This window comes from Pyxicephalus adspersus, chromosome 1 (assembly GCF_032062135.1).
Source record: "Pyxicephalus adspersus chromosome 1, UCB_Pads_2.0, whole genome shotgun sequence".
In the NCBI taxonomy this organism is placed as follows: Eukaryota; Metazoa; Chordata; class Amphibia; order Anura; family Pyxicephalidae; genus Pyxicephalus; species Pyxicephalus adspersus.
The window spans coordinates 120926738-120945642 of record NC_092858.1 but is presented as its reverse complement, the minus strand read 5'-3'; positions in this window follow the sequence as shown (position 1 = coordinate 120945642).

The following is an 18905-nucleotide window of genomic DNA, read 5'->3' as shown; positions in this document are numbered from 1 at the left end:
TTTGGCAGGCAAGCAATCATCAAGACGAACAAATCATCAAATGAAAATTCTCCCTCAATTTCTACAACTGTTTCAAACATTGTCTATTATGGTGCCTACAACTCCTAATTTGATTTCTCAGGATCATAGAAGACCAAAAATCAAATATTTGTAACTTACTAGATCCAATTACAATGTGGGATGGGTTTGCCCGACAAACAGTTGTTCTACTATGTCATTGGACTAACTAGAATAGTAGGCTGGAATAGTCAGGATAGCCTGAAGGATAGGGTTGTTGGAGGACTCCATTTTTTGGAGGACTTGGAGGACTCCATTTTTTCCACAATGCTAGCTCGGTTACAGTGGATACCACTTGGGAGTCTACCTCTTCAAACTAAAGCTCACTTGAAGGTAGGTGCCACAATTACAACATTCCACAAAGTGAGCATTACTTATCAGATAGCTACATCCCTGGGTCCTTTAACCCCTATTGGGGTTCCTGGCTTCAGCTTCTGGTTTGGTGGTAGGAGACATTTTTTTGTGGAGGTTTCAATCAAGTACAGAGGGTGAGACCTTTCCTTTATGTGCCTATATAATAATACAACACTTTGTATTATATTATAACCTTTTTATTAGATCCTTGGGCAAGGCCTCTAATTTGTCAAACCCACTTACTCCATACGCTCTACATGAATCTAGGCCAACTAGGTTTAAACATAAATGGGATACCTCTTTTTAAACTGATATTGGATGGATTAACAGTGGAATAAAACATGTATATTAGCACATAAATATTCTATTAGCATTAGAATTTATAAAATCTAATAAAAGAAACTCCCACATTGGTCTAACTCCAGAGATACTCCATAGATGGTTTCCTGAGACCTTCAGCTGTTCTATACTCTCTGGGAGAAAGTAGTTTTAATTTGGCAGAAAATCACACGGAACCCTGGGGCCAATGGCTTGTCTATTGTATGTCCAGGATTTTTACTTCAGGAGCTATACTTTTACTTCTGCAACATGAATGCTGTGAGATGTTCAATCCCTACTGGAGACACACAAACATGTCAACGTTAATAAAGTAAATTATATATATAGGAAGCACGTTCAATTTTTTTCGGAATTTATTACTGAATTACAACATATCTGATTGACGTGGGTGCTCTTTAAATCCTCAACTTCTTATGCTGTCCTTCTGACTTGAATTTAGGGGCCTTACAATACACTTTAAATCTCTAGGCCTTAGAAACTTCAACTAATTATTTTTCCCCATATTTCTTTCCTACCGGTTACTTCTTTAAAATTATATTTTTACAACCTTTTTAGTTGAGTTTCTATATATGAGGTTTTACATTTCTTTGTTTGGTGGTTTAGAGTGTTTCAATACTATGCTCTTTTTAATAAGCATACTGTATTAGGAGTATTGCATGATCTTTCCAACTGTATTGCAAACATTAGTAAAACTTTTGGGTGTAAAAAAAAAAAAAAGAAAATTGGGTGTAAAAAAATTCTCCATATTACCATACTACCCATCCTGTAATCCCTAAAAAATGTGAGGAAAATGTAAGCTATGCTTCTCTTGGACATGAAGTTAAGTGTAACAGATATTAAATCTGCAATTTGCTTTATGTTTCAGATTTTTTTTTTACAAATTTCAGATCTTCAGCTATCGTATGCTTTTAGTCTTGTAGGAAACGTGCAAGAAGAATTAAATGAAACAAGAGAAAATTGAAAACAACATGTGGTCGACATTGTGGATAGAAGCTACACAGCTTCAAAATCACACCAGGCTACATGACAGAGATCCATCTTCCAACTGCATTTTTTCCAGTTCTGGAAGCTATGTCTGTCAAGAATGTTAGGGCTTTTGTTTGGCTAAAGAAAATGCTGGCATGGAAAGCAGCACACTGTATCCTAAAAATGGGGATTGATTTAGAATGTTTGATCCATGGTAAAATTGTATACCTGTTTGAATTACATTGTTTTTTTTAGGAAACATTTCAGGTTTTGGTTGGACAGACATGCTGTCTCTAATGCTCATATTATTTGATGGGCTGGAAGCCCTTTTAATCTGTATTCTATATCTGTTTTTTTCAATAATTTTACAACCTTATGTCATTTTTACCTTATGCCAATTTTCTACCTTATGTTGTTTTTTACGGTTAATTCATTACTAATATCTTTGCTATGTTTTCATTCAGGAATGGCTGTGAAGTAAGTTTAACTAGATTAGACCAGCCATTAGACCAGGAGTTCCTTGAGCAATGAGCAGTGTGGATCTCTCAGGTCAGTTTAACTGATACCAATGATCATTTTTACTATCTGTAGGGGGGCAGCCTTCCCACTGACCAGTAATGTAAGAGACATTCTTCCCCCTGACCCCCACACTAATGTCCTGTGGATATAACAATTATAGTAGCGGTTGCCTGAAAATTTTTTCAAGGAGTTCCCCCATGTAAAAAAGGACCCACTGTTACATGTTTGGAAAGCACAGTGCCTACAGCAGTGGATCCCAACACGTGGATCAAGATCTACCAGTGATTCGCAAAGGCAACGCCAGTCAATCGCAGAACCCTGCCTTTCAAAATAAACTCTACTGCCCACAGGAGTTATTAAGTCCAAATACCATTGTTGGTAGATCATTTTGACATGGTTATTTTAAAATTACCTTGCAAGCCAAAAAAGTATGGGCACCCCTGGTCTACAGAGTTTCTCCATCTAAAGTATTTTTTCCCTGCATCTAATAAAGAAAACATTTGCATCTGGCCTTTTATGGTTGTAAATATATTTGCAGCTAAAAGGTATTTTCTAGATTGAGGTTGAAAAGGGTTTAGGAACTGTGATAGTTTTTATGAATTTTATTTAGTTATATATTTGTTTTTGTTTGGTGTTTTGGCCTGACCGGAGATAGGGACAACAATGTTCAAAAGTGTAGTTCCAGGCAAGGTTAAGCTTTTTTTAAGTCCACTACAAGTTCTCATATCTACCAAAAAAAGGTAGGAAAACTTTTTTTTTAGTCCAAAGAGGCAGATTAATTGTGCCACAAGCCAGTAAAAGACAGAAAAAAGGGTAAGCATTATAGCTCAGCAACTAGCATTCTTATAAGAAAATTATGAATGGTAGCATATTTTTCCTAGAAAAGGTTTACTTAAAATGTGGTATTCTATGACAAACACTTGTATACATGTTACTACAATGCGTCTTAGCAAACCAAAATTCACATAAACACACAAACCACAGCATGTCACTTGATTTGTGTGGATAAAAGATGTGTGGTCTATTTCTGTGTCCTTATTTCACATTAGTTAAAGTCAACTAACAAGTTTTTCTTTTTCTTTAGACAAATGTGTTTAATGATGTTAACATCTTGGTCAGAATGTTATACGTTATATATATATATATATATATATATATATATATATATTATATATATATATATATATATATATATATATATATATATGTATGGCAAAACATGCTGATATTTTACTGGCATATGACTGAACATACTTCATGAGTCCCTCCTATCTAGTACAGACCAGGATACTAGTACAGCTACATAAAGAGTCACAGATCAGCTGACTCTCAGAGACATGAAATGGAAGCTTGGTTCATTTATAGATGGGGCATAGATTGGAGGAAATTTCTTGCATGCAGACATTGGGGCTTCGATTTGCCCTAGAACCTTGTGTTGTTCTTTGACAGTTAGGATTAAAGGAAATATTTTGATTTATACGGGTGAGGTAGAGAAGATTAAAAGAAAAGCCCCATTGCATTTTATGTGAATCAGCATGGTTGGCTCAGTGGCTAGCACTCTTGCCTTTGCAGCATTGGGGTTCCAGGGCAGAATCTCAGTAGAGACACTGTATGCTAAAGTCTGTATATTCCCCCTGTGTTTGTGTGGGTTTCCTCTGGGCACCCCGGTTTCATACCACATCACAAGAAAATGCAATTAGTTAAATTGGCTTCCCTCTGGAATTGAGCTTGGACTGTGAAATTTGACTATTTTAGGGATGGGCACATAATTGTGCCCTTTGTTAAGTGCTGCGAATTATGTCGGCACAAGTTAGTACTATTAATCAGAAGAAACTAATAAATCTTACATTAGCACACCAAAAAACTATACATTAGTTTTTCCCTTTCTGTGAAAACTTTAAAAATTGGGGATTTACCATTTTGCAAATGTATTTCTCTCAGAAATTGCCATTTTTTCTAGTTAAAGTTGATCTGCCACCAATTTTTAATGTAAAGTGCTGCATAATATGGCCACTTTGCCATGTACTGCAGTTGCTGAACGTTTATTTGAAGCAATATTGCATATAAAAAGGATACAAACCCAGATGAATATGGGTTTCGCAAACAGCATCATTCAAAGGCCGATAGTTGCAGGGGGGAGTTACCATGATCTCTAAGCAATTCAAACAAATAATGTTGAATCTGCATATAACAGTACATTTTGCTGGAGGGAAAAGACCAATGTTCTTGTAAATAGGCAAAGGATTTTACTCCTGTAGAGGAACAAAGTTTGTGTACAAAAAGCACAGGCTTAGAAGCCCATCAACGAAATGCTGCTGAGTTGTTGTAAGCAGGTTCAAAAGAAGGGCAATATAGGATCCCTGTCAGAGGTGTGTGTTTAGATATCAGCCCTGTGGGCACTTTAAATCTATCCCAGAGACCAAGGACATATGATAGAGTGGGGTCCTCCAATAATGGTCTTTTGACTGGTGGTATCCACAGTAAATTATGCATCGGCACTGAGGGAAGTTCACCAGCATACACTTGGGCCCAAATTGGAAAATTCATAGAACAATGTAATGCCGCCATAGGGGCCAGTTTAGCTGCCAATAGGTACTTAAAGAAACCTGGGACAGATAAGCATCCTGATAATTTAGAACGATATAACAGACCTAAGGTCTGCTGGGATGCCATATAAATTGAAGCACTTTTCTTTCTTCTGCTTTAAGAACCCCTAAAGGGACCGGAATGGGAAGGGTGCAAAACAAATAAAGTAACTTCAGGAAGTAAGACATTTTGATTGCATGAATCTTACCAAGCCATGACAAAAGGAAACTTTGCCATTTAGTGCGCAACATAGAAAGCGGTTTAAAATGTGGAGGATAATTGTGAGGTCGTAGAGCATCCACAACTGAAAATGGCAAGGTAACATTCAATGTCTTAGATTTGCTGTCAGTCACGAGCAAGCCGGAAATATCAGCAAATAAGGACAACAAAGAACACAAATTGGGTAATGTTGTTACTGGTGACATGAGGGATAACAACACGTCGTCAGCAAAAATCATGACCTTATGTTTGATACCACAGATCTTAACTCCTGTTACATTAGGGCTAGCCGGAATGGCTGCTGCTAAAGGTTCAAGAGCCAGTATAAATAAAATGGGCGAAAGTGGGCAGCCTTGCCTCGTACCCCTCAATATTGGAAAAGGCGCGGATTCAAAACCCATATACCTAACTGTTGCTGAAGGAGAGGCATATAGTGCGGATATCCTGTTGAGAAATTCATCTCCAAACCCCCACTCCCTGAGAGCATAAAAAATACTGTATACTGCCATGAGGAAAGAAACATACATTGTATCAACTTTGAATGAGCCAAATGCAATAATTGTAGTACCCTGCGTACATTGTCACCTACTTGATGTCTAGGCACAAACTCTACTTGATCCCCGTGAATCAAGTTGCCAAGGAACTGGTGAAGCCCAGTTGCTACAATTTTGGCCAAGATCTAAACGTCTACATTCAAAAGTGAGATTGGGCTATAATTGGCACATGAATAGGGGTCTGTTGATGGCTTAGGTATCATGACAATAGATGCTTTCGATGACTCAAGCGTTAAACAGGCACCCTGCTTCAAGCAGTTAAGAAGAGAACGCAAGTGAGGCGTAATAACTTCCACCATTTAAAAGAAAAAAGGTGAAAAGCCACCAGGCCCCAATCTTTTACCAGATTTAAGGGACATTACAGCTGATACAATCTCAGATTCCAAGATATCTTTCTGTAGTAAAGCTAAATTTGCAGACTGCAAGCTAGGTAGGTGTATACTTGCAAAAAGCTTCTCAGCTTGTTGACTATCTAGAGCATAAGGGGCCGAATATAGTTTAGACAAATTAAATTTAAATTCTTGTATTATTTCTAATGGGTTGCTAGTAAGGTGCTTCAAAGTGGTGCGAAGCGAATTAGGTGTAGTTCTTGGAATGAGGTTTTGCCGGTTGCCTAGTGCCTGGTTTGTTGCCGCACTGATAAAATTTCTGCTTGGTCTATTTCAGTTGACATTCAGTAGATTGGGACAAACATAAACTTACTTCAGTGCGAGCCTTGTGTAAAGCAATACTAGTGGCTGTAGTAGGGTTTAGTTTATGCAATTGAACTGCTGTCGAATATTCTGCTTCCAGGCGAGATTGAGCTTGAATGCATTTTTTTTCCTGACTGAGGACAGTTGTATAAGATGACCTCTCAGTACTAGGGTACGGAGGGTGATAAGTCTGCGCACAAGCTGTATTCCGTGCCCTGTAACATCAAGCAAGGGGCGTTGTGCGCTTTTAGCAAAAGCAAATCTTTGGTACAAAAAAACAGAAATAATAGCCCTAGGCGGACCATCTTGCTTTTTGGGGCCCAATAAACAATGTATTCTGTACATTTCCAGACGCTCGATAACAATCTCCAGGGCTAGTTCCTGGAATAGAGCAGTAATATATCCCTGTACATCAACCACTGATTCAGGAATACCTCTTATCTGGATGTTGCTCCTACGCAAGCGTTTTTCACAGTCCATTTGTTGGTCTTAGAGTAGCAGAATTTCCTTCTGAGCCGCCTCTAAATCCTAGTCCAAGCTTTCTAGGACTGTTGTGGCATCATCCATGTGTGTTTCTAGTAAGGCAGTGCGGTGAACAATATCTCTTATCATTTATCAAGTTATAGAAGCTGAGAGCTGCGACAGCTCCTCTCATATCATAGCCCACAGATGTTGTAAAAAGGCAGGATCTTCAACCTGCGTGACCTCCTTCATCTGGTGCGGAACCGAGTCCATACTGTCTTCAGATGCCATTAATGGACAAAAAGCTGGAGACTCTAACGATGAGGAAGACGGCGCCAAATTGGAATGTGAGGCCGAGCTAAGTGACGAGCCCACAGCTGTCGATTGACACTTGGATTTTGGAGTAGGACCCATCTGTGCCACTCCAGGTGAGTTCTCAGATCTGTCCTAGGTAGTTGAGGTCCAGTTGCCCGCGGAACACGCTATTTTAGATACTTTTAGCCCGAGATTGATTGGAGCTGACTCAGAACACTTCCATTGCTAACTCCTGGATTACACTCCAAACTATATATACCATATATCTATATATATAAAATTGTATGTATGTATGTTCCACCATCACTCAAAAACGCATGGAGACATTTCAACCAAACTTGCTATATATATGACTGAGACTCATGTGAGTGTACCAGTCATATTTGTACAGAGTTGTGCTATATGTCAAGTTATGAGTTATATTTGGATGTATGTATGTATGTATGTGTGTGTGTATGTGATCACCAGGAAACGAATGGAGACTTTCAAGCAAACTTGCTATACATATGACTGAGACTCATGTGAGTGCACTAGTCATCTTTGTACAGCAGTGTGCTATATGTCAGAGCTATATTTGGATGTATGTATGTGTGTATGTATGGAAACGCATAAAGACATTTAAACCAAACTTCCTAGACATAAGACTCATGTGCTTCGCTGATCTTTGTACAGCGCTGTGGTATATGTCAAAGGTATATTTGCATGTATGTATGTATGTATGTATGTGTGTGTGTATTGCTCAGTGACAGTGTGCCTTATGCTTATATTTTTACATACTTTTTTGGACTCTCTTACAAATTTCTGGCCTGTAATAATGCCTTTGGCAAAACGTAAGGCATATGGCCGAGTGCAATCAAAGGCAAAAAAATTTAAACACCATAGACAAGAAAATCACTACTGCTTTATTTGATTCCTTTTCCTGTATAATATAAGATTGCAATAAATAAATATCCGGGCAACGCCGGGTAATCAGCCAGTAAAATTTTATAACAATATGATGGTTTTTGGGCTCTCACCATACCATAGGTATACCAAATTTCAAACTTTTCAGTTTACCACTGACATAGACACTCTACACAAGTTTGGCAAACCATATTGGGAGCTCAATACTTATCATGGTCCCCCAGTTTAATACCAAAATATGCAAGATATGCTTGTTTTACAAATTCCTATCTGTTTTTCCTGAGAATATTCACCACAAATGTAGAAAAATACATTAGGGTCATTTAAACAACTTAAGATTTCAGTAAAAAAAAAAAATGAATATGTATGAATAAAAAGACGGCAAATGAAAGTTTCATTAAAATAATGCTACATTTAATAAATAAATGCAAAACATCAATGTAAATAAAGATTGATAATATTTGGCTGTGTTAACATTTGTTGTTGGTAAAATTCTGATTCCAGTATCAAAAGAACTAGAGACAATAATTCAATGAAACTGATGCCATTTCTGGATTCAGCAGACCTGAAATACACTAAATATATTAAAAAATCCTTGGCAAGTGAAAACAAAATTTTTTTGTTGAACTGTGTAATAGATTGTAGAGGAGAGAGTTGGGTTAGAAGAATACCAGAGAGGAGGATGTTACAGTAGTCCAGGAGGGAGATGATGAGAGCATGTACAAGTAGTTTGGTGGTCTCTGGTGACAGGTAGGGGGCAGATTTTAGAGATGTTGCACAGGTGAAAATGACAGCACCTGGAAATGTTCTGAAAATGGGGGGTAATTGAGAGGGCACAATCGAAGGTGACACCAAGACAACGTGCTTGAGGGGAGGGACGAATACCAGTGTTGTTAACAGTTAGGAATATGTCAGGGTGAGATTTGGAATGTAAGCGGAGAAGATGATGAGTTCTGTTTTATCCTGGTTGAGTTTCAACAATCTGTCAGACATCCATGATGAAGTATCCCGCAAAAGGCGCAGTTTTCAGCAAGTCTGCTCCATAATATACCATCACAAGCTGCGCTTATCCTGCGGTCCTCCATTTTTCTGATGATCAGGGGCGCAAGTATTCTCTCACCTCTGCTGAGGAGGCAGAAAGTCTGGTGCATGCCCTGTTGTCTGATGCGGCATCTACAACATCAGAAAAATTGTACGCTTCCCCACCAAGTTCTGATGCGCATTCGTTAATTCCGGTGTATTCTCCAAAGTTATCTAAGCAACTGGGACCACCATCCACTAAGAGAATTTGTGATGCCCACCGTTCTGAGCTGTTGCCCAAAGCGAGATTAATTGGAAAGAACTTTGATCTGCTTTAAAGTGCCTTTTTTTTTGTTTCTTTTTGAAACTACACCTTTATGATTCCCATTATGTGAGGTGCGAGCCTGCCTCCAACGATATTGTGATGTTTTTGATGATGCCACTGACTTGGTTTGTTTTTTTTTGCTTTGCGAGGAAAAAAGGAAAGTCATTCTTCTGTATTGTCGGACTTCTCCGCTGTGTTTTCCTGATGTTCCCCCTGTTTTGTTATTGTTGTCCCTGGAAACACTCATTTTTTATGGTCACACAGCCACTATGAATATTATGCCTTCTGTGTTTGGTTTGCTCATTGCAGACTATGTATGCTGTATGTGCTATTTACTAACCCACTGTACTGGTGCGACTTTATGCCACGATTCTCCTCACTACCTGTACTTATCATACTGCTGTTATATTATAATTGGTCTATTTCATATGTGAATAAGCCCTTTCTCTGTGTTCAATGCGAATAATTTCCTGGAATGTTAAGGGTTTGCGTTCCTCTAACGCATGTCTGTACTCCATCATTTAAAAAGACTGAAGGCAGATTGTATTGTTACAGGAAACACATCTAGGTGGCAATGATTTTCATAGAATGAAAAAATTATGGGTTTGGGAAGTTTATGGTACCCCTTCTGCAGACCGGAAAGCCGGGGCGATGATTCTGATCCATAGGTCTTTTCAGGGCAAGGTGCAAACAGTGCAAAGTGATTCTGCAGGACGCATTTTGAAAGTGCTTATACAACTCCATGACCATGAGCTGTTCCCCCCTCCTTCCCCTTGTGTGTTTTGTTCCCCTATTGGTTAAGGATGTTTGGTTGTATATGTACAAATGAAAATATTAAAAACAGTTTTAAAAAAAAAAAAATGTTGTAGTCTGGCTTTGCAGTCCATGAAGTCAGAGCTGAGGCCAGATTTCCTCAACTTGCGCTCATATGCAGATATGTAGATGTTTGGTGTAATTGTTGTGCCGGGGTTGGGGGTTAGCAGGACAGGGGTAGCAGAAGGTGGCAGGGGCAACTTTATCCAGAGCCAAAGAAAGAGTGTGGTTAAACTGAGTGGCAGCTTTATTTGGAGATGTGATTTTAGAGAGAGTGGGGGTTAGGGACGTAAGGCAGTTTGAGAATAGGTTGTGCTCAAGGTTACAGATATCTCTCTGCCATTGACCAGGTCTGGGATGTGGCTAAGGGGGGCAAGTTAGATAGGTTGAAGGTGATAAGGTTTTGATCAGAAAGGGGAAATGGCGAGTTGTCAAGGTTGGTGAGGTTGCAGAGTTTGGAAAATACCAGGCCTAAAGTGTGTCTGGTGATATGTGTGGGTCCCTTTATGTTCTGTTTGAGTCCAAAGCAGAAGGTAATGGAGGGAAGTTTGGATAGTTGGGGTCATCCACTGCAACATTAAAGTCACAGAGGATGATGGTGGGCAGGTCATGGGAAAGAATGCGTGGGAGCCAGGAGGCAACGTTATGCAAAATTTGTGAGACTGGGCGGGGGGGTGGACTTTAAAAGAGGTGAAAATGATAGAGGGTGGGGTAGAAAGGCCTCTGTATGTACAGCTAGGGGAGAAAATGAGACCCACACCACCACCTACTCTGTTGCCAACAGATCTGGCATTACCTAGACTGCCAGAAAAAGGGGGTAAGAATTTATGGGTAAGGGGAATGGGAATGTTAGACGAAGAGAGTATCTTGCTGAAAGAGTAGGGAAGAGGGAGGTTGTGGAGGGGACCAGGGTTGGGTGAGATGTCACCAGAAAGTAGCTGTAAAGAAAAAAGGAGCAGGAGCACAGACAGAGAAAGCAGGAGAGTATAGGAGTGAATGAGTTAACAGCCTGGGAAGCAGGAGAGAGGATAGAGCCAGCAAATAAGAGTGAATAATACATTGTAACAGAAAACTCTGAATCCCTAAGAGTACATGATACAATGTGGCAAACTGAAGTCCATGTAAGCAGGTCCTGTAATATGGGTTGTAAGGCTTTTAAGCTTGTTGAGTTCAAGGTGTGAGATTGGAGTCAGTGACTGAGATGGATTAGTGAAATATCAGTTCAGGATGGCAGCAGTGGAAGTTGTGTTGGGGGGAGTCCAGGTGGATGCTTAATGATAAATCAATCCAAAGGTGTGAGATGAGAGTTGCAGAGTGTAATTTTATGTCCAATTCCTGCTTAATTTTCCTGGAATATTTCCCATTGCATGTTGGGACCTTGCCTGTTTTTTTTACATAGAAGTGCTGCACATCAATGGACTGATGGAACAGTAACAAGGAATTTGGAATATCAGTTCAACCTGGGTAGGGAAGTAGTTGGCAGGGCATTAAATATCAATGAGCACTCTGGAACTGGAACAAAGGGATTGTGAACAGATAAATCTATGGGGAGATTTAAGTTGGTGCAATACATTAATCTACAATGCGAGACGTAACATACACAATCAGATGGAAATTGTAGGGGAATACAAATGGATGCACGGGTGGATTATGGCAGGTAGAATGTGAGACATACCATACACATAAAGGCATTTCCAAACAGTTTGAAGTCCATCATTCCACAGTGAAAAGGATTATTCACAAGGGCAAAACATTCAAGTCACTTACCAGTCCTACCAGCAATGGATGTACCCGCAAACTCACCTGAAGGTAAGACAATGCAATACTCAGGGACACTGCAAAAAAGAGCTACATCTCAGACTCTACAGGCCTAAGCAAAATAAATGGTAATGTTCATGCAATTTAAAAATGATTGAATAAGTACCAATTCTTTGGATTGTCAGAAGAAAGCCCTTCTCCCAAAAAACAACATGGCAGGTTTGCAAATTTGCATCTGAACAAACCACAAGACTTTTGTCCTGTCTATCTAGAGGGCATTTTTCCACAAATGGAGATGTTTGGCAGTAATGCACAGTTCCTTGTTTAAAAAAAACAAAACACACAGCATAACTACACAGTCATCTCTTATATACCATGAAATACAGTGGTGATGATCTGCGCTTCTATTGCAGCCACAAGACCTGAGCACCTTCAATCAATCAACCATAACCTATTTTCTATACCTTGGAATATTAGAACCAAATGTGAAGCCATCTGTGTGACAATTGGCCAAAATTGGGTCCAAAAACAGGTTGAAATGGCCCAATCAACATTCAGACCTCAATCCTATGGAAATACTGTGGTGGGACCTTAAGAGAGCTGTTTATAAACCTTAAAGAACTGAAGCAATGCTGTATATAGCAGAGTGCGCCAAAATTCCTTCACAATGCGTGAGACTGAAAAAAGTCATACAGAAAATTACTACTGCTGGTATGCTGTTAAAGGTGGTTCTACGAGCTATTAAATCATTGGGTGTACTCGAGATGTTAGATCATGGACTTCAAGCAGAATATACTTTCCTTTTCACAAGATTGTACTTACCATATACCCCTCTAGAGGCTGGATCTGGTCCCCCAATGCCTCCCTTCTTGCCAGTCTCCAACTTTATCAGCATCCTCTTGGCACAGGACATTGTGTGCTGGATGAGTGGCCTCTACAGGTACTACATTATGACATGGAGGACCCATGCATATTTTGGCACTGGAGAGAAAAGAATCAAAGCTGCGAAAAGATGCTGAAAGAAGATATGTATAGCTCTCAATTAGATCTCCTCTAGGCAAAACAAGTATTATATTTTTATTATTATATATACTAGGACCATCCCAAAGTTAAACTGAAAAAACAAAAAACAAAATCACGGTTGCCTTTTTTGCTGGTCTGCTGATGGCTGGCTTCTCGAATATCCTTTGGCCTATCCTATTGAAACAGTATGAGTATCAGAAAGGATGGAAAATCTCATCTGTGTCCACCTAAAATAGTATTCGATAGGGTAACAGTCTAAAAAATAGCCTTGGATGCATGCATACAAGTCAGCCTTCCACACAATTTTTGGAAAGTATTCAATTTTAAAAAGCATTACAGTAGATTGAACACCACATGACCCCCTGGGGAAAAAGGATTGAAAAGAAAAGCCTACCACACATCTATTAATCACTGAAACAATTTCATGGTCAGAAACTGTACTTGCGGTTTAGATTTATTTGGCACAGGAACAATACTGTGTAGCTGATATTCAGCTTATATAGAATGCATGATTCAGGGATTTCTAGGTCTAAATCAACCTGCTCATGGGATAAGATAATAATTTATGTTTTCCTTACAATTGTATTTAACTGAATGTGTTCATTTGTGTGTTTATGTATAAATGTATACATATAAATTAATTTTTTGTTTTAATATAGATTAAGCTTTGGTTCTTTTGCTCTTCAGTTTGTATGAAATTCCCTTTTTTATCTTACTGGTGAACTAAACTGTAACCAGTGCAGTCCAGTGACATTGTGAATTCTTACTACTAAAAATGGATATGTAACAGTTTAGTTCTGCTTTCTTCCATTTTTTCATCACTTCTTTAAAATGGCCTTTTGAATAAATTAAAAGGCTTGATACAAGATAAGTTTAGTATATTATTCTTGGTGGTACATAGTACTATTTTCACAATGGATAGTTTGAAGACATGGGATGGCTTAAGGTGCTCAACAGTTCCAATATACATTATGTGACTCACATATAGTCAAAACTATATCCTTTATGCATAATAATGTATACAAATTCTCCAGAATGACTGGATAGTTTACAAGCAAAAATGGATTATCCTAAATTCTACCACAAATTTATTAAAAACTGTGTCCACACACTTTACCTCCTTTAGCGTATTAATTCCTCAGGGTGTGGGGGCAGACATCTCAGGGCCCCCTTATTAAAGGGAGCTTCCTGATTCCAAATAAGCCCTCCCACCTGCAAACCTCAACACTGGCAATGTTGTGGGGCAGGGCCCTCTTCCCCCAAGGATGACCCTTCCCACCCTTGGGGGCAATAGTTGGGGTTTACATTTATAGTATGTATGAGTTAGGTTTATTTTTTTAGGTTATACATCATAAAAGAATGAGATTTATACTTTGAAGCATAACATAATTCTAATTTCTCTTCCTATTTTTCTATATTGTTTTTGTTTAATATATTTAACTTAAAGACCTAATTTTCACACAGGCGTTGTGAAAGTTTTTTAGGCCATTTTGATGCTGGTAATCTCAGTTAAATTAATCAATGAGGCAGTTTAAAGCACTGTGTAATATTTCAGTAGATTAGACCAATGTTTCTGTAGAGGTTGCTAGGGGTTCCTTGAGCCATGAGCAATTTGTGTTTCGCAGGTCAGTTTAAGTGACACTAATGATCTTCTTGACTTCCCATGCGCAAGCAATGTAAGAAACATTTTTCTTACTGACCATCATGCTAATATACTGTGAGCGATGGATATAGTAATTATAGGAAGGGTTCCCTATGACCTGAAAGTTTTTTTTAAAAGTCCCCCATCTTGAAAAGGTAGAGAAAGGCTGGAATAGACAGAAGATAAATAAAAAGATAAATAAACTATCAACTCTAATGAATTCTAATCTTAATTCATTGAAAACTAGGGTATTCCTGATTGATATTTTGCCTGTATTTGCGGTGTGGTTCTTCTTCCAGAAGAGGCAAAGCAACCACACAGCCAGAAGTGACATTTCACTAACAGGAACACAAAATAGTTTCCATCTGTGTGCAAGAAAATCGCTGAAGTCACCTGCAAGTTTTAAATTGAATTAACTAGCTGCAGAGCAGTTGCCATAGTTGCCTACACATCTTTACCTACACTGAAAAAAGTTGCATCTGATCAAAACAATAAAAAAATATTAATAATTATAAAACAGATTATGTCAACCAGATGATAGAAAGTTATTTAATTTTTATTATATGGTTATACTCACTTACAAAAAAAAAAAAGTTTATGAAAGAAAAAAAATCTTATTCGCCCTCAAAAATTATGTATGAATCATTTAAGAATTATTAAGAAAAAAAACAGATTAGGAAAAAAGGATCAGGGACAAAGCAGAAATTCTAAGAGAATAATCTGAGAATAATGTGAGAACTATGGAATGAACAGAGTTGATGAAGACCCAAGAGGCTCTCAGTATAAGCTAATAAGTATTTACAGAATGCCTCTCAGCATGATGATTCCGGCTTAGATCACTTGACAATACAGTTCTATTAAGACCCTTTTGCAATTAATCTGCTTAAAATGGTCTCCCAGGCAATACAGGATGATTATCTGTTTATCCAACTGTCAGTATAGTGAAGAGAACATGGTACACTGGGGCCAAGTACAGAACAACTAAGATATGGCAATAGATTCTAGGGTAATAGGACAAAGAAAATTCAAGAAATGTAGGAGAAAATAAAACTCATTAGGAAAAATAAAATACATTTAAGAGTTAATTTTACAATATGATTTACTTATGTACAATTCTATAGAAAATCTTTATAGTAGCTTAAGGTGGAAAAGTCCACTTCCAATGAAAGTAGAACTCCAAAAAATATATATTTTTTTCTAAGTTAAGAACAAATGTGAAAAAATGAATCTCTCAGGTTTGTATTGCTGTTTGCGGGGAGATGCAACATTATAATATGTCCTTAAGACCCTTGTCAGCGGCTTCAGAAAGTATTTAGCCTCCCTTTACTTGTTTTGTTCAGTTTTGTTAAGTTGCAGCCTAATGCTGCAATCATTTAAATTCTTTTCTTTTTTTAATCATTATGTTGCATTCAGTACCCCATAATGACAAAGTGAAAACAGAATTATAAACAATTTAGTAAATTAAAAGAAAAAACTGAAATATCACATTTACATAAGTATTTAGACTTAGGCCCTGATTTATTAAACTTCTCCAAGGCTGGAGAGAATACACTTTCATCATTGAAGCTGGGTGATCCAGCAAACCTGAAATGGATCTGGCACAGGATTGAAAACATTTGCTAACAAATAGCTAACAAAATAGCATGATTTTAGGAAATCCATTCCAGGTTTGCTCAATTACTCAGCTTCATTGATGAAAGTGTATTCTCTCCAGCCTTGGAGAACTTTGATAAATCAGGGCCTTAGTACTCAGTTGAAGAACCTCTGGCAGGAATTACAGCCTTGAGTGATTTTGGATACGATGCAACAAGCTTTACACACCAGGATTGGGGGATTTTCCTCCATTCTTCTTTGCAATGTGATATTTCGGTTTTTATTTTAAAACAATTTACTACATTTTCTAAAATTGGTAAAGGGGGTCTAAATACTTTCTGAAAACACTGTATATTAAATAGCGGTTGCAATGCATTCCTAGTGACACAGAGAAAGGAACCTGTCCCAAATGACAATTGTTTTGGACATATTTTAGCCCAACAAAAGGATGCAGATATGTACAGAAGCACCATGAACTTACCATAACCTCTATTACCTGACCCTATTCCAAGTGAAAGATAATGTGGACTGGTCCTCACCAGCATCAACAGCTTAGCAACCAGTTTCCTGGACCTGTGTGGAGATTGTATTATTCTGAATAAATTTTCTTTATGGTTGCTATGTCAAAATCATAAAAAACCCTAATCACCTAAACTTAGGAAATGCTACTTTTAAGTTTCATTTTTAATCATTATATTTTGTGACAAAAATGTGCATACTATCACTGTAGGCTACTAATATAAATCACTTTTTTTTAATCAGAGGATGGTGTTAGGAGTATGGATGTTACTGTACTGTTCAAACTATATATATATATGAAATTTCCTGACTAATGCTGTTAAACTAAACCAAAACAACCATTAACACAAAATTTCTGCACCATCTACATAATGGGTAATTTACACCTGCCTGTTGCAGTCTGCTATGGTATCTACTTTAGAGAGGTTAGTACTGTGCCATCGATTTTATGGGCAATTTAAGGTAAAATGGCAAAACATATTCAATGCACACTACAACAATTTAGTGTTTTTCAACCTTTTTTGAGCCACGGCACATTTTTTTACATTGAAAAAATCCTGCAGCACACCACAAATCAAAAATATTACAAAATGACACTCTGTAGCTAATTATATTGTCTCTAAGAATAAACAAGGCAAATAAGCTACCTACTGCCACCCACTGACATGGAAGTGTATTACATTACTCTCCTATTCACTACAGCACAAACACTCCACAATAGTAAATGGATAATTTCCCACGGTACACCTGAAGATTTCTCGCGGCACACTAGTGTGCCATGGCACGGTTGTTGAAAATCACTGGGTTAGTGCACTAATTTTTTGTTGGTAAATTTAATTAGGATTTTTTTTACTCTGTTCCCTGTGAGCCTTAATCTAATTTCCTGATTTAGTAAACCGGAATATTTTTCACAATTGAATAATTGGAGAAAAATATCCACATAATGTTTTGTGTGAAAATTGCTAGCTCTTTCAGTAATTTGGCCTCAAGTTGTCTGTCAGGATTGTTTAAAGCTTTGTAAAGAGAAAAATATGGCACCTCCATCATCACTAAAGACCTGTTCTCAATATAACACTCATATATTAAAGATCCATTTCAGCAAACCTGGGGAAACTTATGGATGCTAAGGAAAACAGAAATATTGCTGAAAGCTCAGCCTATCTGGGATAAAAACCGAGACAATCATAAGCAGGAAATGAAATTTCTGGGTGGGTAAATTAAACTGAATTCTTGCCGTACTCACAAGGAAGTGAAATTTGTACCAAATATGGTTCAATATAATAATAGTACTGCAGCTCATACTATGATGTGTGCCCCTGTGCAATCTTCATTTTTGCCTACATTGCCTACTACTTGTACGCATAACTCTACCACTCTAGATCACCTTAAGGGCTTCTTATAAAAGGAAGGCTTACAAAATGACTAGAACACTGTTAGGTGTAACTCAAGCAAAAATGTTCAACATTCCAATAGGTGTGAAAACTTTCATAGCTGTATTAGCTAGATTTAAAGTCTGTTTGAAAATGTAACCAACAAATTGTAAACATTGCATTATATAAGTTATAGTATTGTGAATGAATAAACCATACCTACCATACAGTATATGTGCAAATTTTTTTTAGAATACTAGGGACATGTTTTCTCTGCATCACAAAAGAAAAAACTTTTTTTTACAATTTTACAATAAAAGTTTAGTTACAAATACTTGTGCGCACACAAAAATTAAACTAGTGCTCTGTTTTTGGGAAGGGTATACATTTTTTGTATAGTGTCAGTATTAAATAACTGTAATGAGTTGTTCACGACATATCTATTTAATTGTTGTTTTACCTGGCAGCTGACCACGCCTCCCCCTCAGTGTTTTTATGCCTGGTAACTGGGTATAGTCCAGGAAACACTCTCTGACAACTGGAAGAATCTTGTGTCTGGCGGCTGATCCAGTGTTGGAAAGGATAGTTGTGGCTCAGAGGTTACAAAAGATTTCCAAACTATCTGTTCCCATCAACCTAATTTAATATATTGTCTATTCCCTACTAATGTGCGATAGTACAAACATCAACTTCACTGCAATTTCTGGACACTGTAAAGCTAAGCTAATAGATGTTTTATGAATTTTTCCATCTTAGGGGAATAAACACTGATTTTTACATACACTAACCATCGTTTTGAAAATTAAAAGTGGTGACACAATGCCAAGACCCTTAGAAAAGAATTGGTTATTTAGAAAAAACTTGACATGTTAACAT